We start from the raw sequence: 24,995 nt of genomic DNA, 5'->3' as shown, positions 1-24,995 counted from the left end.
CATTACATAGCTGTCGTACGTTTTCTTCATCAAGACAATCCTCAGCCGCATTCTGCAGGGGCAGTGAAGATGCTCCTGTATCGTTTTCAATTGGAAATGTTTGATTACCCACAATACAGCCCGTAATTGTCTCCCTGTGAGTTTCATCTCTGTTCACATGAAACGCTGACTATGGCACAGACAACGAGCTGTAGGCCAGCATAGCGAATTGGCGGAAAGCACTGGCGGCTGCCTTCTAAAACGAGGGTATTGGAAAGTTGGTTCAACACTACGACAAACGTATAAGTCGGATCGTTGACTATGGAAATAAGTCGTAGCTAACTGTTGCAAATAAAACAGTTTTGATTTTCACTGTGGTTTCCATTTCGTGACCTATCGTTCCTTACTTTCCGAATAGCCCTCGTAATTACTGTGGTGTGGACTGTATCATGTTGGAAACCTTTTCACATGAATAATAGGAGTACAAATAACAGCCACGCCCATCCGCTGCCTTTTTATACCTTGTGTACGCCGCACTACCACCATCTTTATATGCATATCGGTATCCCATGAGTTTGTCGCCTCAGTTTATACAGGGCAAAATATCTCACGAAAAAAGGATCAAACGAAAAAACTACAAAGAACGAATCTCGTCTAGCTCGAAGGGGGAAACCAGATGGCGCTATGGTTGGCCCGCTAGATGGCACTGCCATAGGTCAAACGGATATCAACTTCGTTTTTTTAAATAGAAACCCCCATTTTTATCACATATTCGTGTAGTACGTAAAGAAATGTGAATGTTTTAGTTGGACCATTTTCACTTTGTGATAGATGGCGCTGTAATAGTCACAAACATGTAAGTACGTGCTATCATGTAACATTCCGCCGATGCGGATGGTATTTGCTTCGTGATACATCACCCGTGTTAAAACAGACCGTTTACCAATTGCATTAAAGGTCGATATCGTGTTGATCTATGGCTATTGTGATCAAAATCCCAAACGGGCGTGTGCTATTTATGCTGCTCGGTATCCTGGATGACATCATCCAAGTGTCCGGACCGTTCGAAGTATAGTTACGTTATTTAAGGAAACAGGAAGTGTTCAGAAACATGTGAAACGTTAACCACGACCTGCAACAAATGATGATGCCCAAGTTGGTGTTTAAGCTGCTGTCGCGGCTAAACCGCACATCAGTAGCAGACAAATTGCGCGAGAATCGGGAATCTCAAAAACGTCGGTGTTGAGAATGCTACATCAACATCGATTGCACCCGTACCATATTTCTATGCAGCAGGAATTGCATGGCGACGACTTTGAACGTCGTGTACAGTTCTGACACTGGGCACAAGAGAAATTACGGGACGATGCCAGATTTTTTGCACGCGTTCTATTTAGCGACGAAGCGTCATTCGCCAAGAACGGTAACGTAAACCGGCATAATACGCACGAAGGGGCAGCGGAAAATCCACGATGGCTGCGACAAGTGAAACATCAGCGACCTTGGCGGGTTTATGTATGGTGCGACACTATGGGAGGAAGGATAATTGGCCCCCATTTTATCGATGTCAATCTAATGGTGCAATGTATACTGATTTCCTACGTAATGTTCTACCGATGTTACTACAAGATGATTCACTGCATAACAGAATGGCGATGTACTTCCTACATGATGGATGTCCGGCACATAGCTCGCGTGCGATTGAAGCGGTATTGAATAGCATATTTCGTGACAGGTGGATTGGTAGTCGAAACACCACACCATGGACCGCGCGTTCACCGGATCTGACGTCCCCGGATTTCTTTCTGTGGGGAAGGTTGAATGATATTTGCTATTGTGATCCACCGAGAATGGCTGACAACAGCACATTGTCAATGCATGTGCGAACATTACGGAAGGCAAACTACTCGCTGTTGAGAGGAATGTCGTTACGCGTATTGCCAAATGCATTGAGGTTGACGGACATCATTTTGAGCATTTATTGCATTAATGTGGTATTGACAGGTAATGACGCTGTAACAGCATGCGTTCTCAGAAGTGATAAGTTCACAAAGGTACATGTATCACTTTGGAACAACCGAAATAAAATGTTCAAACGTACCTAAGTTCCGTATTTTAATTTTAAAAACCTACTGTTGCCAACTGTTCGTCTAAAATTGTGAGCCACATGTTTCTGGCTATTACAGTGCCATCTATCACAAAGCGAAAAAAGTGGTCCAGCTAAAACATTCATATTTCTTTACGTACTACACGAATATGTAATAAAAAATGGGGGTTCCTATTTAAACAAAATGCAGTTGATATCCGTTTGACCTATGGCAGTGCCATCTAGCGGGCCAACCATAGCGCCATCTGGTTTCCCCCTTCAAGCTAGACAAATTTCGTTCTTAGTAGTTTTTTCGTTTGACGCTTATTTCGTGAGATATTTGGTCCGGTCACGATCAATGGTCCACCCTGTAAAGAGTTTAGCACTCTACAGTCGTGAATCGCGGACGTGTTAGCAGTAGGTCAGCTCCCTCAGGCGGACGCCCTCCTCGGACCAACAGTGCTGCAGGGCGAGGTAATGCTGCGGAACGCGCTACAGTCGCGGCCGTCGCCACTGCTGATTGCGGGCAGGCGGCATCTGCCTGTGTCCGGTTGCCGCCGAATCAGCATCGGACACGGCTTGACTGCCGCGAGGACATCAAACGGCGAGCCGTGGCGATCGGGGTCCCGGTGACCGGAGCGAGGTTAACGAGGCGGCAAACACGCCGCCCGTCTGGCGGAGCCACGTGACTCGTGTAGCAGGGCGTGTTCCCGTGTCTCCAGTCGCCGCCGCCACGTGAAGAGCGGCCGGAGGGCGCCGGCCGCTCGTGTTTGAGCAAACCCGGCGCAGAGTTTGATTACAGCCTGCCGCAGGATAACACACTCCCCGGTAATGAAACACCGCTGGTCATCTCCGTCTACACAGACCTGTGCCCCGTATACTACCGAGCCGGCTAGGGCCTCAGTTGTAGCAGTCGACCGCTAGTGATCGCGAAGTCATGTGAGGGAACACTCCTTCCAGACACTCTATAGCATTTGTTGAATGTTAACTGTGAGCATGACTTGAGTTTCCCTTAATTTACGTCTATGGTCACAATCTTTTTGTTTAACAGATTACCGGTTTCGGTATTTAATGACCATCATCACATCTGTTTCATAAAAACAAAGTCCTAATGTACTGCAGCCATAGTGGCATCGTCAAAATTTAAATGCGGAATCAGCACCAGCATCGTCAAATATATATAAATCACATCACATGCGCGAGTGATGTTGTCAGTAGTACTGACTTTGTTTTTATGAAACAGATCTGATGATGGTCGTTAAAGACCGAAACCGGTAATCTGTTAAACAAAAAGATTGTGACCATAGACGTAAATTAAAGGAAACTTATTACATATACGGGTCACTGTGTTTTTTCGCGACGATGTCGCAGCTTGTGTGTGTATGACTTTCTAATGTGCATGCTGCAACGTTTTAAAAATAACGAATTTATTCAAAATAGAACTAAGGAAAATGTTTTTTTTTTAATTTTTTATGAAGTGTTTAAGAAGTCGTTCACGCTGGAGAACCGTAGAAATATACCGCCGTTTCCCCATCGAGAGACTTCCGTGTAGGTGACGTGATAATAAATGTCGCTTGCGTAAAGAAAGAATTGAGAAAGCTCAATAAAAGTAACTCGTCAGGTCTGGAATGGAATCCCAATTCGGTTTTAAAAGATCTCTTACTTAGCTTGCATTTATCGCGAATCTCTCGCCCTCTCCCAAGCCACAAGAAAAAGCGCAGGTGACTCCTACGTTTAAGAAGGGTAGAAGGACGGACCCTCAAAATTACAGACCAATTTACTTTTAACATCGCTTTGTTCCAGAATTCTTGAACATATTCTAAGTCAGAATATAATAAAATTCCTAGAGGCGGAAAAGCTTCCGTCCTCGGGTCAACACAGTTTTAGAAATCATCACTCGTGTTAAACTCAGCTTACCCTTTTCTCACAGGATATCATGTGGACTATGGAAGAAGGCCAGTTGGCAGATGCTACATTCCTCGATTTCCGAAAAGCATTTGAAACGGTGCCTCAGCGCAGACTGTTGTTAATGAATGCACGAGTAGGGTCTGTATGGAATAAGTTTCCAGACATGTGACATAACAGAACCCAACAATCCACGGGAAGGTGTCGTCAACGAGTGAGTCTAAGAGGATACAAGACGACTTTGACGAAATTTGTAGTTGGTGCGACCAATGACAGCTAGATATAAATGTAGAAACATTAAGTTAATGGAGATGAGTGGCAAAAACAGAAGCGTAATATTCGAATACAGCGATAGCACTGTGCTGCTTGACGTAGTCACGTCGAATAAATGTCTAGGTAAATGGGAGGCCCCTTACGGGGCAGGTCCGGCCGCCTTGATGCAGGTCTTATTACATTCGAAGCCACATTGGGCGACCTGCGGGCCGGATGGGGATGAAATGATGATGAAGGCAACACAACAGCCAGTCCCTGAGTGGAGATAATCCCTGACCCAACCGGCAATCGAACCCGGGCCCGTAGGACGGCAATCCGTCACGCTGACGACTCAGCTATCGGGGCGGACAATGTCTAGGTGTAACGTTGCAAAGCGATATGAAATGAAAGGAAAATGTAAGGTTTGAAGTAGAGAAGGCGAATGAGGTGATTTAGAAATGTGCTGTTCATCTGTAAAAGAGGCTGCATATGGAATACAAATGCGACCCATTTTTGAGAATGGCTCAAGTGTTTGGATCCGCACCAGGCCGGATTAAAGACAGACATCGAATTAAATTCAGGGGTGGGCTGCTAGATTTTTTACCTATGGGTTCGAACAACACGCGAGTATTGCGGTCATGCTTCGGGAACTCAAATTGGAATCCTTTGAGGGAAGGCGACCTTCTTCTCGGAGAACGTTACTGAGAAAAGTTATAGAATGGGGGTTTGAAGCTGACAGTAGAACGATTCTGCTGCCGTCAACGTACATTTCGCGCAAGGACCACGAACATAAGAGAAATTATGGCCCGTATTGAGGCATATAGATAATCTTTTTTCCTCGCTCTGTTTCCGAGTGGCACATAAAAGGAAATGACTAGTCGTGGTACAAGCTACCCTCCGCTGCGCACCTGATGGTGGCTTGCGAAGTATGTAAGTAGATGTCGACAAACATACATGACCTAGGATTGTTGAGAAATACTAGCACTTAATGGAAGATCTGCCTGTTAACAATATAACGAAACCTCTTAGGTGAATAATCTCTTCAACGAATGTTCGTAATTATTAGCCAGTTATTATTATTGTAATTCGACTTCTGATCTAACTTATGGTGTGTGAGAACATCTGAAATAATATATCACATGGACAAAAGGAGGAATACTGCCGACAGCTTCACACGTAGGTCAAGAACATTACGGTGAATAAAAAATAGTAGTTATCTGTTTCGGAGATTTTTCATTTTTCTAACTTTCTTTTGTATGATTAATAATAACAGAATGGTTTCTTCTTATGTATTTCAATAAATACGGAATATTATACGTAAAAAGGAAACATGTATATCTATACCTATTTTACATGAATATTAATTTCTTTTTAGCTGCAATTAAGCTTCAGGTCCGAAAATGGAAGAGAGTAGACACATAAAGATAGGAAGTATTCGGCAGCTACTTTTGTAACTCCATAGGCTTCTTATGAGCTCTCTAGACTGTACGATGATAAAACTATAGTGTTAAAGTAGCTTACACCTCTCATAACACGATCCATTATCACTTTGTACTTAATGAACAGTGAAGTAAAGACAAATTTTCTCATTCCAGCGTCAATATCCTAAGCTGGGCAGACTGATCGCCTGCTCAGGAGATTCCAGGAGCATATGCTCAGTAAAAATGACGGAATTAATAACATCTCCTCGTTTGCCATACATTTTAAGAACTAGAATTGCTCCAAAGCTTGCATCGTTCACCAGAGAACGCAAAAGTTGGCTTCTCTTGAGGAATTGCAGACTGTAAAACACACTTTTGTAGCTAAAGATTTAAGTCTCAATTACAAACTAATCAGACGTATTATGCCAATGATAACAATTTTTCAGAGAGTACAGCTGAGCACGGGCATATCTCTACTTTTCAAAACGTTCACTCATTTCTACGTCTCATATTTTGCGTAATTTATGTCTGTTTTGTTTAGGAGTTGTAATGTTTATACATTTCTTACACACATCTTGACTTTACTCTTGATACCAATAAATCAAATGGCTCTGAGCACTATGGGACTCAACTGCTGAGGTCATTAGTCCCCTAGTACTTAGAACTAGTTAAACCTAACTAACCTAAGGACATCACAAACATCCATGCCCGAGGCAGGATTCGAACCTGCGACCGTATCGGTCCTGCGGTTCCAGACTTCAGCGCCTTTAACCGCGTGGCCACTTCGGCCGGCCTGATACCAATACATAGCATCATGTGTTACATATTTGGTTCCTTCTTCGACTATTGGTATACCTGTTTTACCTATATCACTTATTTTAATATTTTTTTCATTTTCATTGTGTTTACTTACCACTATTCGTTTTACTTTATTCTTATTTATTATGCATCCAAATATGTAAACGCCGCCTAGCGAAACTTGCGTCCGCCGCGTCGACAGCTTCCTACCCTTCCTGCCAGTCTTACACAGCATGCGCATATGTTGTACTCACGACTACTACAATTTGTTAGCATCGCTTTATGCCTTCACCGAAGGTAACAATTGTCGTCTTTTGTACGGTTCCACTACGAGTTTAGCCTTCCGTTGCTTGTTTGCGCCAACATTAAAAAAATATTTTTTTTTAACTTTCATTCTAGGTGCATCGCAAAATTTTTGCTATTTATAACTAACACGTTACCCGCCGTTCCCAAAGATAAGTTCTCCTGCATTACAGCACTTAAAAAATTTCACCACCTTTTCATGCTAGGTAGGACTATAACCCTATTCTGTTTCTATTTATCTCTTTTTCAGTGTAGAAATTATGAAGATTCTTCGAAAAGACCAAACGCCTAAAAAAATTCTTCTGTGGCCATTTCAAGTCTAAACTGTTTTTCTTTCTGAAAATATTCGACAGTCCTTTTTTTCTAGTAAATAACTTGGGCGTGGTATATGTTTCGCCCTACGGAGCGAGCTCCCATTCTGTTTACCACGTTTCACATTCGTGATCGGACAAACGACGATTAGTCATACGTTATAACTACAATGTTTTATTTTCAAGTACTTGAGCTGTGACGTTGAGCTGCTGTAGTTGTTGCACTGTTAAGTTTTGTAGATAACAGACTAGAGGCACACATAGAGACACTGTTTACAGAGATCATTCCACCTTGAGTACTAAGACTGGACTTCGCAATTGAAACCTTAGCAATAGTTTACGCTTGGTTCCTACGTTCAGCGACGCGAAGTAGCGGGTTTTGTATATCCCTGGAACTGAATCACCCAGCTCAGTTAAGGCAGTTTTCTTCAGGGGGGGGTGGTCTGGCTCAAAGTGTAACACTCTACTGGAAAAAATTGCAACACCCTCAAAGAAGACCGCGTTTAGTGGCCTACTGAAGCGTGATCAGATGGCGCTCAGGAGTCCTGCCGGTGCGCCTTCTGTTTAGTCTTTGCAAGCTGTAGCAGTGCTGACTTTAGAGGTGAACAGCGCTGCCAACATGCATTCTAGTGTACAACGATCGCCCACCGACGAGTAAGAACCCCTGTCGAAAATCCTCAGTCACTTGAAAGGAGTCGCGCTGTGGTCCTGCGGGGAGCTGCATGGACGTATCGAAGGACTGCTGCACATACTGGGCACTATGTATTAGTGATGTGCCGCTGCCTTTACCAATGGTCCCTACAACATTCCAACACCTGTAGATCAGGTTCTGGACATCCACGTCATATAGTTGCATGCCAGGTTCGACCCACTGTGTGAACAGTGGCGGCCGAGGGAACATCATGCAGGGACAAAATCAGGGCACATGTTACATTTGTTGCATCTACATTTACATCTACATGGTTACTCTGCACTTCACACTTAAGTGCCTGGCAGAGGGTTCATCGAACCATTTTCATACTACTTCTCTACCATTCCACTCTCGAATAGCTCGAGGGAAAAAGGAACGCCTAAATCTTTCCGTTCGGGCTCTGATTTCCCTTATATTATTATTATGATCATTTCTCCCTACGTAGGTGGGCGTCGACAAAATATTTTCGCATTCGGAAGAGAAAGTTGGTAATTGAAATTTCGCAAGTAGACCTCGCCGCAAAGAAAACTGCTTTTGTTTCATTGACTGACACCCCAGCTCGCGTATCATATCACTGACACTCTCACACCTATTGCGCGACAACACGAAACGAGCTGCCCTTCTTTGCACTTTTTCGATGTCCTCCGTCAGTCCTACCGTGTAAGGATCCCGTACAGCGCAGAAATATTCCAGCAGAGGACGGAGAAGTGTAATTTAGGCAGTCTCTTTAGTGGGTTTGTCGCATCTTCTAAGTGTTCTGCCAACAAAGCGCAGTCTTCGTTTCGCCTTCCCCACTTTTCCAATTTAAGTTGCTCGTAATTGTAATTCCTAGGTATTTAGTCGAACTGACACCCCTTACATTTGTGCAGTTTATGGTATACCCAAAATTTATCGGATTTCTTTTAGTACCCATGTAGATGACCTCGCAGTTTTCTTTGTTTAGTGCCAATTGCCACTTTTCGCACCATACAGAAATTCTCTCTAGATCATTTTGTAATTGGAAGTCTGATGATTTTACTAGACGGTAAATTACAGCGTCATCTGCTAAAAATCTAAGGGGGCTGCTCAGATTATCACCTAGATCATTTATGTAAATCAGGAACAGCAGAGGGCCTATGACACTAGCTTGCGGAACACCAGATATCACTTTTGTTCTACTCGATGATTTACCGTCTATCACTACAAGCTGTGACCTCTCTGAGAGGAAATCACGAATCCATTCAGACAATTGAGACGATACTCCATATGTACGCAATTTGATTAATAGTCGCTTGTGAGAAACGGTATCAAAAGCCTTCTTGAAATCTAGGAGTATGGAATCGTTCTGAGAGCCCTTGTCGACAGCACTCATTACTTCATGGGAATAAAGAGCTAGCTGTCTCATCTGGGACCACTGGGAACCATATGCTTCCAGCAAGAATAAGATTACGTGTGCTTACGGCTAGGCTACCACTAGCATCACGACACCCCCAAATATGACTGCCCTAGTATGGTGAAAGAATTGACTAAAGAGACTGGAATGGCGTTCTGTTGTCTTCAGTAATGAGAGCAGGTCCTGTCTATACGCCAGCGATGCGCGTACACCCGGATGGCGCAGACCTGTGGAGCTGTCTAATACTCTAGTACACGACACACAGGTCTCATCCTAGGCTTCATGGTGTGGGGGTCATTAGTTACAAATCGCGGTCACATTCCGTGTATGTGCAATGGAAAGTAACTAGGGCCCGTTTCATCGCGCAGGCTGTTGTCGCAGTGGTAGTACTACTTCTTTCACAGGAAGCTGACGTAGTTTTTCAGAAGCATACATACAGCAGCTGCTTCGCAACATGGTCTCCGTGATGTACAGCTATCATGGCCAATAAAATCACCAAATCTCTCGCAAATTGATCATATATAAGACATAATGAAGAGTGAACTTACTCGTCTTCCAGGACCTGCAAGAACCATTGCCTAATTGCAGCAAGATGCTTGGGATACTGCACACAGGGTGCCATTCGTTACCTTAATGAACATTTGGATCCTAGGATGCACATCGGTTATGTCGCCAGAGGAGCGCACACCTTGGCTTTTTACCACTGTTAGGGCACCTTTACTGTGAAATGTGTGTTTCGTTTGATCTGCATTTATTATTGTATACTCCTACAATGATGAACTAGTTATCGCCTCATTTGTCAATGAAAAGATCTTGTCCTTAATGGTGTTGCATTTTTTGCCGCCAGTGTAGTAACATCTGTTACTTAAGCTCACCTGACGAAAGATTTGTCGCGTCATTGTGCGCACACACAAGTGAATTGTTAAGCCTTTACAGATGGCTCAGTGGTAGACACACGTGCTAAACAGCACACGCACTGCCTCTGCGTGATTATAAATCAGTAACGATAAGTGAGACATTTATGTCTCAATCGATCATTGTACCTAAAAACGGGCAAATGTAAGGACGTGGGAGTAGCAAATAGGGAAATAGAATTTGGCCTTGCAAATGGCCATACAGTGGGTCTAACAGCTGGATTTTTTGGTATTCACAGGGGACTGTTAACGTGTCCACAAGAAGTGGTGTAACACACGTGGCCACGAAACGACGTCAGAATTGTGGTCGGAAAAAGATCCTGACTGAGAGACTCCGGAGAGGCGTTTCACGGTTTGTGAATTAAACTCTGTACTAACTCCGACAGGAATTGCTGCAGGCAGTGAATGAAGCTCCACCCCAACCTGTCAGGGAGAGAACATCGCGACCTGAGTTGCATACAATGAACATTTGGAGTCGATGACCTCGCAAGAGGCCGCTGCTGGCACAGACACATCAAGATGACGATAGCCAAGTTCATCGGGCTGCAAGAATATGTGACCGGTTTTCCTGAACACTCACCTACCCTATTACATCTCGACTGTCCTGCAAAATCATCTGACTTGAATCGCATACTGCTATGGCTACTACTACTACTACTACTACTACTACTACTTCTACAGTAGGAGCCGTGTAGTACCCGAGTGCTGAAGCAAAAGCACTGCACAAGGTGCAGAGAACACCACGAAGTCAACACTGTGCACGACCTTGACACAGATAACAGCATTGCAGTCATATCTGCAAGCACTGAATTTGAAAATAGATTGTCGTCATCGCCATCACCATTACACCATGCCTAGAGCAAAAATTATCGAAATTGCGAAATATTTATGTTGCAGGCTCTTTTCTTTAAACATCCATTTCGTAGCTATTACAGTACAAGCAATTTGGTCGACAACATACATTTCTATAAAGCATGTATGCTAACTTTATCAATGAGTAAAAAATTTCTTTAATCCGTATTCCAAAATATTGGAATCAAACAAAAACGAAACATCCTAAAGTCACCGGCCAAAATATGAGATCCGCAGAGTAAATAAAACGAATCAAGATCCAAATATCACCTCTCTATTCACATTACCCTGAATGTAACAGGTTTTTGTTAACACAGCAAGTGCTTCATGTGTGAGATATATATCAGTTTATTGTTGCTCCACTCCATAATTCTCTTGCTGGAGACCGGTCTCTTGTGTTAGGTATATCACAGTGCTAAAGGCAGACACGTTGCCGTCACTTGATACAACAGTAAAAAGAATCAATGGACTGATGCTTTGCACGGCAGTAATGTAATAGGCGTGCAGTCAGACTACACGGAACGCACGTCAGTAGCTCGGGCTGAGCAGCTCGCAGGCGACAGCCTCCTTACTTACCGCCTAATAACAACTGTCTCTCCTGCGCTAAACGCTGTGGATTAGCGATTACTACGACGGTGACCTTCTTCATAACTATTTTCATGCTACACGTTGTGTAAGCGTGCTTCAAGTACACAGCTACTAAATTCGAAGCAGTTTCCGCGTGCAACCGCCGTTTAATGTATGAAGAGGTACAGTCTCTGTAACGCTGTGCTGTGTTATAGTGTGCCTTTTGAATGTTGATAAACCATGTTTCAATCACTTATTGTGAAAGTTTCCAATTTCCTTGCGAAATAACTTATTTGAGGCAGACCATTTTTAGGGCTTCTGGTTCCCCCAAACACTCGCAATATTAAGACACTACATCACGGGTGGGGAATCACAAGCTTTTTTGCACACATTAATAGGCCATTTTGTCAACCAAGCTATGTGTGTGTACATGAAATGGATGGTTCTAGTAACACTATTGCTATGAAATCTCGTATAGGTAATGAAAAATATGAATTTAAGTTTAACGTCAGAGTGATTTCTGAAATACGCAAAACCACCCAGAAAGCAGAAGTTAAGAATGGTTCAAATGGCTCTGAGCACTATGCGACTCAACTGCTGAGGTCATCAGTCGCCTAGAACTTAGAACTAATTAAACCTAACTAACCGAAGGACAGCACACAACACCCAGCCATCACGAGGCAGAGAAAATCCCTGACCCCGCCGGGAATCGAACCCGGGAACCCGGGCGTGGGAAGCGAGAACGCTACCGCACGACCACGAGATGCGGGCTTAGAAGTTAAGATATTTCATGACAAATAACTCGCTGACATGCTGATGTCTTTTGTGCAAAATCTACGAAGAATGTCCACTAAATACTTTATCATTAAATAAGTAAACAACATATTGCTTAAAAAGCAAAAATTTAAGAAATGTTTTCAGACTCAGACTGCTACTACTATTTTATCTGCTGGATGATATTTTCATTCGTTGCATTCTGAGTGAATGTGTGGGTGTTTGCGGCATGGATCTGATGTACGAATCGTTGAAATCGTTAGTAAGTAAGCATGAGTGCAAGTAGGAATGAATGAGTGACACTTTGATGTGAATCACATACATGAAGGAATATACACTGATCTGCTAACTCGTTATGATCACCGACCTACTTTTTGTATAAACCCGTCCAGGTAATAGCAGCGTCACTTGGCGATGAATGACTCCTAGTCAGACATACGAGCGGTGCATGTAGAATCTGCGACCGTACTGTCCGTGTGTAGAATGGGGAAGCCGCGCGACCCAGCTGTCGACAGATTGTGATGGCCCGTATGCTCTGCACGAGCATTTCAGAAACTGTACGAGTTGTCGGGCGTTCGAGGACTGCCGTGGTAAGTGTCTTCATCACGTGTCGAAACCAAGAAGAAACCACGTCCAGATGTCGTGGGATTGGGTGACCACCCCCTCACTACAGCTGTTGGTACGTCATAGGCTGGGCAGACTGGTAAACAGGACAGGCGACGACTTGTGGTGGAACTAACATCAGACTTTAACGCTGGGCAGAGTACCAGTTTGTCTGAATACGCAGTGCACCGAACACTCCTAAAGATGGGCCTCCGCTGTCAATGAGCCATGTATGTGCCACTGTGAACACCACAACATTGGTAACTTGTACTGAAACGAGCACATGACGTTGGCACAATTGCAGGGAAACAGGTAATGCACGTAATCTTGCAGGTACTCTACGTTCATCTTCTGCTACTTTAGGGAATCGAGGGTTGCTGAATGAATACCAACGGAAGAAACGAAAGCTTCCTAGGATTAGTCAGTAAGTCCACCTTTCTACAGGTGGCTGCGGGGCCGCGGCTGTTTATTATAAAATATTGAATCAAAACACCTTCATCCGTCAAAATTTCCACTTGTCATTTTATTTCAGCAACAAGTTTCAGCGTTACATTACGCCATCAGGACAGGCGTAAACAGAGAAGTTGTAGCATTAGAAAATTGCAGCGAAATGCAGAAAGATCTGCAGCAGATAGGCACTTGGTGCAGGGAGTGGCAACTGACCCTTAACATAGACAAATCTAATGTATTTCAAATACATAGAAAGAAGGATACTTTATTGTAAGATTATGTTATAGCGGAACAAACATTGGTAGCAGTTACTTCTGTAAAATATCTGGGATTGTGCCTACGGAACTATTTGAAGTGGAATGATCATATAAAATTAATTGTTGGTAACGCGGATGCCAGCTTAAGATTAATTGAGAGAGTCCTTAGAAAATGTAGTTCATCAACAAAGAAGGTGGCTTACAAAACACTCGTTCGACCTATACTTGAGTATTGCTCATCAGTGTGGGATCCGTACCAGGTCGGGTTGACAGAGGAGATAGATAAGATCCAAAGAAGAGCGGCGCGTTGCGTCACAGGGTTATTAGGTAAGCATGATAGCGTTACGGAGATGTTTAGCAAACTCAAGCGGCAGACTCTGCAAGAGAGGCGCTCTGCATCGCGGTGTAGCTTGCTGTCCAGGTTTCGAGAGGGTACGTTTTTGGATGAGGTGTCGAATATATTGCTTCCCCCTACTTATACCTCCCGAGGAGATCACGAATGTAAAATTAGAGAGATTCGATCGTGCGCGGAGGCTTTCCGGCAGTAGTTCTTCCCGCAAACCATACGCGACTGGAACAGGAAAGGGAGGTAATGACAGTGGCACGTAAAGTGCCCTCCGCCACACACCGTTGGGTGGCTTGCGGAATATAAATGTAGATGTAGATGTAGACATCTGCAGATCGCAGTGTCAAAAATTTACGAGCACCAATCACTGAATGCTGGCCCCTATATTGACTGGACTAGAGAGGGGATTATTTTTGCATGTCTATCAGGGGCCTGAAGATGGCATAATGTCCCCACTGAAGCTGGTGGCTCAAATAAAATGACAGCTGGAAATTTAGACGGCTGAAGGTGTTTTGATTCGACATTTTCATCCGATTACGTTAATCAGTCTCAGAATCCATGCGCCTACAGTGTTCACAGACTTTCATAGCTCAAAGTGAGCGAACTCGCTTGGTTTGGCTTATCCCACGGCAGCCCTTTGTGCGTCGTAGACGTCCCTGGCAGGAGCGTTGCTGCGAGAAGGGCCGGTCCGGTGGCAGGTCGGGCGAAAAGAAGCGCTCAGATCGGCCGCACACCAGACGAGTAGGGCAGCCCGGCAAGTGCCGCGGAAATTTACGGCTGTCGTTCAGTGCCCAGCTTTGAGGCGTCGCGGTGAGGATAGCGCCGGGATAGCGAGATACCCGCCCTGGTGTGGATATTGGCGTTCCCTACCAGCATCTCGCGCGTTACTCCTCATCCCGGTATAAACGGTGTCACGGCCGGCGAGCGCAGGTCGCTGTCACTCTTCCCTCGTATTTACGACATTTTCCGCTCTATAGGGCTTCCGGGGTACTTCTCGAGACACAGGGTGCAAATAGCTTTGCAATTTCGTCGCTGCAGTTCGCCACTGTGAATTACTTTCGGTCTTCAAAATGTCGTTGCTTAGAAAACACATCTAGTATAGCGTAAATAAAGTTGAGTCAGTTTACTCGAGCGTGCAGCTACTAAACACGTCTCTGCTCTGTATTTGAATAATAGGTCAACTCTGGCATGGAACATCATATATGGATACGAAGGACGTAAGCGTCCGGTTATTAAATGTTATCTGTAGACGTCCAACTTGCGCAAACTACAATTTTATTTCACGTAACGTACACACACTGATCAGCCAGAAAATTATGACCACCGACCTTCTATCGATATAAACCATTCCAGGCGGTGATAGCGTCTCCTGGCGAGGAATGACTGACAGTTCAAAAATGGTTCAAATGGCTCTGAGCACTATGGGACTTAACAGCTGTGGTCATCAGTCCCCTAGAACTGAGAACTACTTAAACCTAACTAACCTACGGACGTCACACACAGCCATGCCCAAGGCAGGATTCGAACCTGCGACCGTAGCAGTCGCGCGGTTCCGGACTGAGCGCCTGAACCGCTAGACCACCGCGGCCGGCTGACTGACAGTCAGGAACACGCACGGTCCATGTAGTATCAGCGAGCGTGTCCGTTTGCAGAATGTGGAAGGTGCGCGATCTATCTGAGTCTGACCGAGGGCAGATTGTGATGGTCCGGAGGCTCGGCACGAGCATTTGGGAAACTACACGACTTGTCAGGTGTTCGAGAAGTGTCTTCAACACGTGGGGAAACCACGATGTAAAAACGTCGAGACGTCGTGGGGTTGGATAGCACCCCTCATTACAGCTGTCAGATCTCGTAGACTGGGCAGATCGATAAAACAGGACAGGAAGCGAACTGTGGCGGAACTAACATCAGACTTTAATATTGGGCAGAGAATAGGTGTTTCTGAAATCACAGTGCACCGGGCACTCTTAACTATGGACCTCTACAGCCGACAACCCATGCATGTCCCAATGTTGACTCCACTTGATCGGCAACTACAACTGAAGTGAGCACGCGACCATCCACACTGGACGATGGTGCACTGACAGAGCGTTGCATGATCTGAGAGATCCCTATACACTCTTCCTTATGTCGATGGGAGGACACGAATCCTTTGCCTTCCCGGAGAACAGCTCCCTGACATCTGCATTGCGGGACGGAGAGAAGCTGGCGGCGGCTCTATTATGTGCTGGGGAACATTCACGTGAGGCTCCATGGGTCCGGTGGACCTCGTGCAAGGCACCATGACGGTCAGATAGCATCGTATACTGGTTACAGACCACGTACGCCACTTCATGATGATATTGATTCCCAACGGCATCGGCATTTTTCAGCAAGATAATGCGCCAGGAGTGTGTGAAAATGTGGTGCCAGATCCCTCCAGCGACCTACCAAGGCCTCATTGTTTCCATGCCACAACTCGTTACCGTTGTAATCCGTGCCAAAGGAGGACGTAACGGCTATTAGGTAGGTGGTCATAATGTTCTGGCTGATCAGTGTAAATTGCTCCGTTTCCGCATTACGACAACGACTGCACTGTTTTCCACGTGCCTCCGACACGCTTTGTATACTTCCACAGCTAGCACTGCTTTTTCCTATTGGACCGTAAATTTGAGCGAGAATTTAAAACCGTTAAACATCTTGTGTGTTTTTGGCCTTAGTAGCTGCATTTCACGCTTGCGTGGAAGTGAGGATGGTCGATAGGCATTTCCCACCGGTCGTATCTTCAGTATCTAAAATTGAGAACTTGCTTTGCTCATTATTAACATACCTCGACCGAGGAACCTAGTGCAGCTGGTCGCGGCTCTGGAGTCGGCATGTGTTCACATCCATGTCGCTGCCTTCCAGAACCTCACTGGTTCTCTTCTTGCGTCTCTCGTGCAGTAACAGGTGGTTATACAGGCTTTTGACATGAGATCACATTAATGTGACTGTAGAATGCAGAAATTATAGTGGTACAAGAAGCACCCACCGCCACGCGCTGAGAAGTGTGTGACTTAACAGAGTATACAGGGTGAGCGTCAGTTCCAGCGACAACATTTCGAAGGTTTTACAGGAATATTTTTTGAGTATTTTCCTATTAGTTACAGGTGATCTCGAGTGGCTTATCTCAGAGTAATTGCTTTCACCGCCATTTATCTTTGTATCTCTACTACAACTAAAATATCTGCAGACTAGTACAGTTGTGAACACGATGCGTTGTGTCTTGTTTGGAGACAAACTTAGTCTGTTCACTCACGATACTTGGCATTAATATCAGTAATAAACACTCTACTCTTCGGACTGAAGCTTCCAATTGGTAGTGCTCCATTATTAATTTTCTGGGAGTGTTATTGCACATTAACACTAATGCACAGCAGTATGTTCAATATAATTACATTCACTAGTGAAGAGTGGCCCGATACATAGTTCGCGTGCGGTTTGACTGAACGAAACGGAAGCGCTGGAGCCGGCCGTGGTGGTCTCGCGGTTAAGGCGCTCAGTCCGGAACCGCGCGACTGCTACGGTCGCAGGTTCGAATCCTGCCTCGGGCATGGATGTGTGTAATGTCCTTAGGTTAGTTAGGTTTAAGTAGTTCTAAGTTCTAGGGGACTGATGACCACAGATGTTAAGTCCCACAGTGCTCAGAGCCATTTGAACCATTTGAAGCGCTGCACATCCACGCTACGCTGAGCTGTTCCCGCAGAAGTGGCAATTACAACACTTTTGCTTCGTCTGAGGATCATTCCATTACTCTGTGCTTTGTGTTGCACATTTTGGTGTTTAGATATCACAGGCTTTTTGACAGCTGTAAAGGTATCTTCACAGAAACAAACGTAATTGTGGTAAGAAATCGAATAAATCATAATTAAATTATTAGCCTGTAAAGAGTTACCCGAACCACAGATCCCTTATACCATAACAGTAAATGTTCGTAAAGAAACTCTGAAATCGTATTGGCAGAGTTCGAGTTAAGCCTGGTTATTTAGATGAGAGAAATAATAAATGAATAGCATTATATCTTTTATGGCAACAACCTTGCCGCAGCGGATGCACCGGTTCCCGTCAGATCACCGAAGTTAATCGCTGTCGGGCGTGCCGGCACTTGAATGGTTGACAGTCCGGGCCACCATGCGCTGTTGCCATTTTTCGGGGTGCAGTCCGCCTCGTGATGCCAAATGAGGAGCTACTCGACCGAATAGTAGCGGATCCAGTCAAAGAAAACCATCATAACGACCGGGAGAGCGGTGTGCTGACCACACGACCCTCCTGTCCGCATCCTCATCTGAGGATGTCACGAAAGTCGGATGGTTCCGATGGTCCACTCGTGGTCTGAAGATGGAGTGCTTAATTGCATCGCTCATGTCCTACAGGATTAATTTATAGAGCAAACCAAGTTTCGCCTTACGAAGCCATCCTTAGACTTTAACTGAATTTCGTCACCAAACAAGTTGCTATGTTTATAGAAAACATTGGAAAGAAAGTTACTTACCTAGATACTGGCACAAACACACAGTAAATGCCATAGTTGAGAATGTTGTGATAATGAAATTTAAAAGGTAAAATATTAGACATTAAGTGAATATAAAGTGATGAAACAGGAAAAAAATACTGAACACAAAAACTGTGCCTACATAACAGTTCACAGTAGTAAACAAACACACTAAAATAAAATACAATAAAATTGGTTCCTGAAAAGACAACTTCAAGAGGTATTCAACATGGAAAGTGGTGCAGAAACATTTAAAAGAGAAAAATTTACAGTTGTTACAAAACAATGTATGGAGTGCATAAGCAATCATAAAAAAATAAAGAGAAATGAATACATATAGGAAACAATGAAATCCTGCGCAACTACCAGCCACAGTCACGTGTCTTTCACTTAGTAAACAAAGGCCAAAGTATTAGTTTTGCTTCATTTATTTGGTTTGTTTACTTCATGTAAATGCTATATAAGCAGGTTTTTCGAACGTAGTGTCAATGTTCTACCTTTTTCCTCCTTTTATGCTGCATTTATCTATTGTAAAACTTTTTACCTTTTAAACTGCGTTACCAGCACACTGTCAATGATGAAATTTCTGCACCTTCCTTACATTCCTTCGCTTTCCTATATTTATTTGTTTCTATAGTATTTATTTTATTGTAATAGCCTATGTACTACATATGCTACAGTTGTTAACTGGTTCTTTTATATTGTTTTCTGTATTACTGTCTATGTTGAATACCTCTTGTAGTAGTCTTGTCAAGTACCTATTTTAATTTAATTTATTTGTTTAACACTGTCAGCGTTATGTATGCATAGTTTTCGTGTTAGAGCTTATAATTTTGCTATTTGCTCACTTTTTTATAGTTCAAACTTTTACATTTTTAATTGCATTATCATCACTCTGCCAAAAATGACATGTTTTTACTCCGTGTTTGTGTCTCATCTAGGTGAGTAAAATATTTTTCTAGTTTGTTTAAAAACATTGTCACTTCTTTGGCGACGAAATTCAGTTAAAGTCTGGGGGCGACGCCCTCGTAAGCCGAAAATCGATTAACTCAATAAATTAATACTGTATAATCGATATAGTGCTTTTCATTTATTATAATGTTGATCTCCCAACAACCGACGAGAAATCAGTTTCTATGAGAAGGATAGTTACGAGTTGGTGTGATAATATCACAGACTCCGCATGTGCAACTGATTGAATGAAGGCCCGCACCTCGCGTCTTCTGCCTGCCAGTAGCAGCAGAGGCGGCGGCTGTAGCGAGGACCATCGCGCGGTCTGGTCTGGTAAACAGTTTGCCACAAACAGCGACCGCAGACTGTTATGCGGTATCGAGCGATGCGTCTGCGACACACCGGGAACAGCTGGCGTAACCAGGAGCTGGCGGCAGCCGCGTGCTCTACCTGCCAATCACATCTCATCAACCGCCGGATGCAGATCTGGGCCACGTTTACTGCTACGGGCAGATGAGAAGCACGAGCTCCGAGATTCAGGAACAATTCACACTCAAGTATGATTGTATAGAACTTCCGTAGTCAGATGGAATAAATGCAGACTGAATTAAATATGCAGGAACCTCATTTCGTCTCAGATTCTTGTATCTTATCAGCACGTTTGGGCGAAGGTGCACTATACCAAGGTCGTTACAGCCACCAAAAACACGTTACACTACATTGCTCTGTACTGTATATGATAACCGTTGATATTCATAACAGCTTCCAGTCGTCTCGGAATCGACAATTATAAGCCCTGTATGGTTTTCAAGGCCGGTTCTCGTGAGATCACCGAAGTTAAGAGCTGTCGGGCGTCGTCGACACTTGGATGGGTGACCATCCAGGCCGACATGCGCTGTTCCCATTTTTCGGGGTGCACTCAGCTACTCGACCGAATAGTAGCGGCTTCGGTCAAGAATACCATCGTAACGACCGGGAGAGCGGTGTGCTGACCACACGCCCCTCAAAAAGGGTTCAAATGGCTCTGAGCACTATGGGACTTAACATCTATGGTCATCTGTCCCCTAGAACTTAGAACTACTTAAACCTAACTAACCTAAGGACATCACACAACACCCAGCCATCACGAGGCAGAGAAAATCCCTGACCCCGCCGGGAATCGAACCCGGGAACCCGGGCGTGGGAAGCGAGAACGCTACCGCACGACCACGAGATGCGGGCACACACGCCCCTCCTAACCGCATCGTCCACTGAGGACGACACGGCGGTCGGATGGTCCCGGTAGGCCACTCGTGGCCTGACGACGGAGTATGGTTTCCAAGGAAACTTTATACCATTATTCCTGCAAACTGGTGACAAGACCAGGGTACGGCCATAGAGAGAGACAGAGATAGCGAACCCTTCTCTCCAAAGTGGATCACAAAGGCTCAGTTACATTGAGATCTGGCGACTGGTGTTCAGCGAAGATGCAACAGTTTATCCTCACGCTCGCAAAACGAGTCCTGGATGATGCGAACTGTGTGAACAGGGACTCAGATGTCCTGGAACACAGTGTCGCTATTGGGGAACAAACATTATCAGACGGAAGCCAGTGGTGCAATGCTAGATCGCACAGCAGATTCACGAGGGAGCTTATCGTGAAGAAATGGACTTACATGTAACTCCTAGTGCGTTGGGGTTGCGTTCTCCTAAAAATTGAAATTTCAGCATGTTCTAGCGAGTGTGAAAAAAGCCATATGAAGGAACGAGCGAGCTGCAACAGGGTTACTCCAATGCACAACCCCGCAAACCGACAAGGAGAGCTTGTATATGCGACACTAAATTGAAATTGATGCCATTTTTGTGTGAGGGTCGTCCAGTAAATTATCCAATTTTTTTTCTGAAAGCAAGTTGGTTTTGAGCCGTGCGAGCCTCGTGTTCGTGCCATCTCCTATTTAACGACCTATTTTTACCTTACTGTCTCCTCGTTATGTTAATTCTCCATTACTGGCGTCACTGAGTTGCTGCCTTGCCTGCCCGTGAGCGGCAGCAGCAGCGCTTATCGATATAGGCCCTGCCGTATTACCTTTGCTGTACTGCTATTACTTCCTGGTCGTCGTGTGGCGTCCAACGAGTTGGAAAGCGCCAGCAGTGGAGTTCGGACCTGGTAGTCGGACAGTTTGGACGCAGCAGAATTTCGGTCGGGTTGGAGCGGCAGTGAGGTTCGGATAGCCACGACTCACCCGGCCGTGGCCGGCACACATGGCTTGAGTGGGGACGGTCTAGATTGATCGTCAGTTGGTCGTCTTACCGGACGACGTGTATTTGCTCGCCGATCGCTTATGTGTCGGCGGAGTGTGTCTCAACTCGTGGTTCGTCGTTGTGATTGCACACTCTATGCTTTAGCATTGGTCGCGTTCTTCGTCCAAGTGTTCGTGAAATTGTATGTAGCCTGTGATGTCGACTGCCCAGTTACTTTAGTGCTGTCTCCGTGCTGATGTGCAGCAGTTGGTCGGTTGGCGCAGTCGCGTCGTAGCACCAGTGGGGCATGCAGCGCCAGGGAGGCGCGGATAGCCATCACTCGCCGATGATTACCGACACACACGATTTGAGTGGGGGACGACTTTGGTTGGTTGTCGGTCGGCCGTCTCGCCGGACGACGTGTATTTGGCCGGCGATCGCTTATGGGTTGTCTGTGTGTGCCGATTCGTGATTCGTCCTTGTTACTGCACAGTCACTGCCGTTAGCATCGTCTAGTTCTTCGTGCAAGTGTTCAAGTGAAACTGACAGCCCCTTATTTTGGCCACAATTTAACCTCCTGTCCTGTCCTGCGGGTTTAGAAGGGCGCCTCAGGTTTTATTCAGGATTGCAATACGCGATACTTTTCCGCAGTCTTTTGAAACAACACCCTATTTTTTTACATCATCTCCGTTCAATGCGACGACCTGACGCACTTCACAGGAACGGCCTTTATGCCCACATGGTACCACTGTACTGGTCGACGACGCAGCCACTGTCTTGCTCCATCAATAACTTCCCCATTGTCCACTTACTGTTTCCGGTAAAGTGCACCCTTCATTGAGCCAAAAAGATGGACGTCGGAAGGTGCGAGATTCGGGCTGCTGGATGGATGAGAAAGAACGATCCAATGAAGGTCTGTGAGCTTCTCTCGGGTGATCAGGCTTGTGAGAGACGTTGCGTTGTCATGGAAAAGGAGCTCACCTGGAATGAAAGTGTCCGCACGTTCCAACGTTGGAGGAGTCAGCAGTGTGCGGCCGGGCGGTATATATCAGAAATGCGCTTCGTGATCTCCCTTTAAACTCGCCAGCGTATCCACTGCCGGCGTCTCCGGACTCGCTGCCTCCGTGTGCTCAGAGCTTCGACTAGCGTGTCCCCGCCGCAGTCCCTACAACCGATGACACGACATTGCAGTCTGTTGTCGGGTACAACTGTACTAATACAGCGCAGAAACTAGAGTGAGTACACGAGTTCGCCAGTGAAACAGAGGACTCGCGTCATTGCCGTCACACGCACTTGGTCAGGGATGACGACTATCTATACGCAGTATAACTTGAAGTCCCCCGCCGCTGTTTGCTCTCTGTATGTGAAGAATAATTTTAAAAACTACTGTAGGGATTTTCATACAGTTTCACTAACAGAAGGACGATTTACTTACATAATTTATTACCACTATTCCAGACAAGTCGTCCGGCCGTAGATAATTAGTGCGACCGTGTGAATCCGGGGGTGGGGTGGAGAGGAGGGGTCGCTGGTTATTTACTGATACTGATCTGTTAGCAGTGAATATTGCCCTGTTTACACACACACACACACACACACACACACACACACACATATATATATATATATATATATATATATATATATATATATATATATATATATATATATATATATATATATATATATATATATATATATATATATATATATATACACTCCTGGAAATGGAAAAAAGAACACATTGACACCGGTGTGTCAGACCCACCATACTTGCTCCGGACACTGCGAGAGGGCTGTACAAGCAATGATCACACGCACGGCACAGCGGACACACCAGGAACCGCGGTGTTGGCCGTCGAATGGCGCTAGCTGCGCAGCATTTGTGCACCGCCGCCGTCAGTGTCAGCCAGTTTGCCGTGGCATACGGAGCTCCATCGCAGTCTTTAACACTGGTAGCATGCCGCGACAGCGTGGACGTGAACCGTATGTGCAGTTGACGGACTTTGAGCGAGGGCGTATAGTGGGCATGCGGGAGGCCGGGTGGACGTACCGCCGAATTTCTCAACACGTGGGGCGTGAGGTCTCCACAGTACATCGATGTTGTCGCCAGTGGTCGGCGGAAGGTGCACGTGCCCGTCGACCTGGGACCGGACCGCAGCGACGCACGGATGCACGCCAAGACCGTAGGATCCTACGCAGTGCCGTAGGGGACCGCACCGCCACTTCCCAGCAAATTAGGGACACTGTTGCTCCTGGGGTATCGGCGAGGACCATTCGCAACCGTCTCCATGAAGCTGGGGTACGGTCCCGCACACCGTTAGGCCGTCTTCCGCTCACGCCCCAACATTGTGCAGCCCGCCTCCAGTGGTGTCGCGACAGGCGTGAATGGAAGGACGAATGGAGACGTGTCGTCTTCAGCGATGAGAGTCGCTTCTGCCTTGGTGCCAATGATGGTCGTATGCGTGTTTGGCGCCGTGCAGGTGAGCGCCACAATCAGGACTGCATACGACCGAGGCACACAGGGCCAACACCCGGCATCATGGTGTGGGGAGCGATCTCCTACACTGGCCGTACACCACTGGTGATCGTCGAGGGGACACTGAATAGTGCACGGTACATCCAAACCGTCATCGAACCCATCGTTCTACCATTCCTAGACCGGCAAGGGAACTTGCTGTTCCAACAGGACAATGCACGTCCGCATGTATCCCGTGCCACCCAACGTGCTCTAGAAGGTGTAAGTCAACTACCCTGGCCAGCAAGATCTCCGGATCTGTCCCCCATTGAGCATGTTTGGGACTGGATGAAGCGTCGTCTCACGCGGTCTGCACGTCCAGCACGAACGCTGGTCCAACTGAGGCGCCAGGTGGAAATGGCATGGCAAGCCGTTCCACAGGACTACATCCAGCATCTCTACGATCGTCTCCATGGGAGAATAGCAGCCTGCATTGTTGCGAAAGGTGGATATACACTGTACTAGTGCCGACATTGTGCATGCTCTGTTGCCTGTGTCTATGTGCCTGTGGTTCTGTCAGTGTGATCATGTGATGTATCTGACTCCAGGAATGTGTCAATAAAGTTTCCCCTTCCTGGGACAATGAATTCACGGTGTTCTTATTTCAATTTCCAGGAGTGTATATGCTCTCCATTTAGAGAAAGTACAACAATTGCGTTGACATACAAACAGACACACACTTTCCACCAGTTATCGAGTACGAAACGACAGTACAAGTAAACAGAATACGAGTATGAGGTGGTTTCTCTGAATGGTGCTTAAGTATTAGAATAAATTTAGAACAGTCCTCAGAGTAGTACAGAAATGAAGTGGACGTTTCTAAGAAACAGCTGGAAAGAATCATTCAATTTAAATAACATAATGTCATAATATCACTTTAATATCTGAACCGGATTGACATCAATTAATCTACGT

This window comes from Schistocerca serialis, chromosome 8, assembly GCF_023864345.2.
Source record: "Schistocerca serialis cubense isolate TAMUIC-IGC-003099 chromosome 8, iqSchSeri2.2, whole genome shotgun sequence".
Taxonomy (NCBI): Eukaryota; Metazoa; Arthropoda; class Insecta; order Orthoptera; family Acrididae; genus Schistocerca; species Schistocerca serialis.
Note: the sequence above shows the minus strand (reverse complement) of the source record.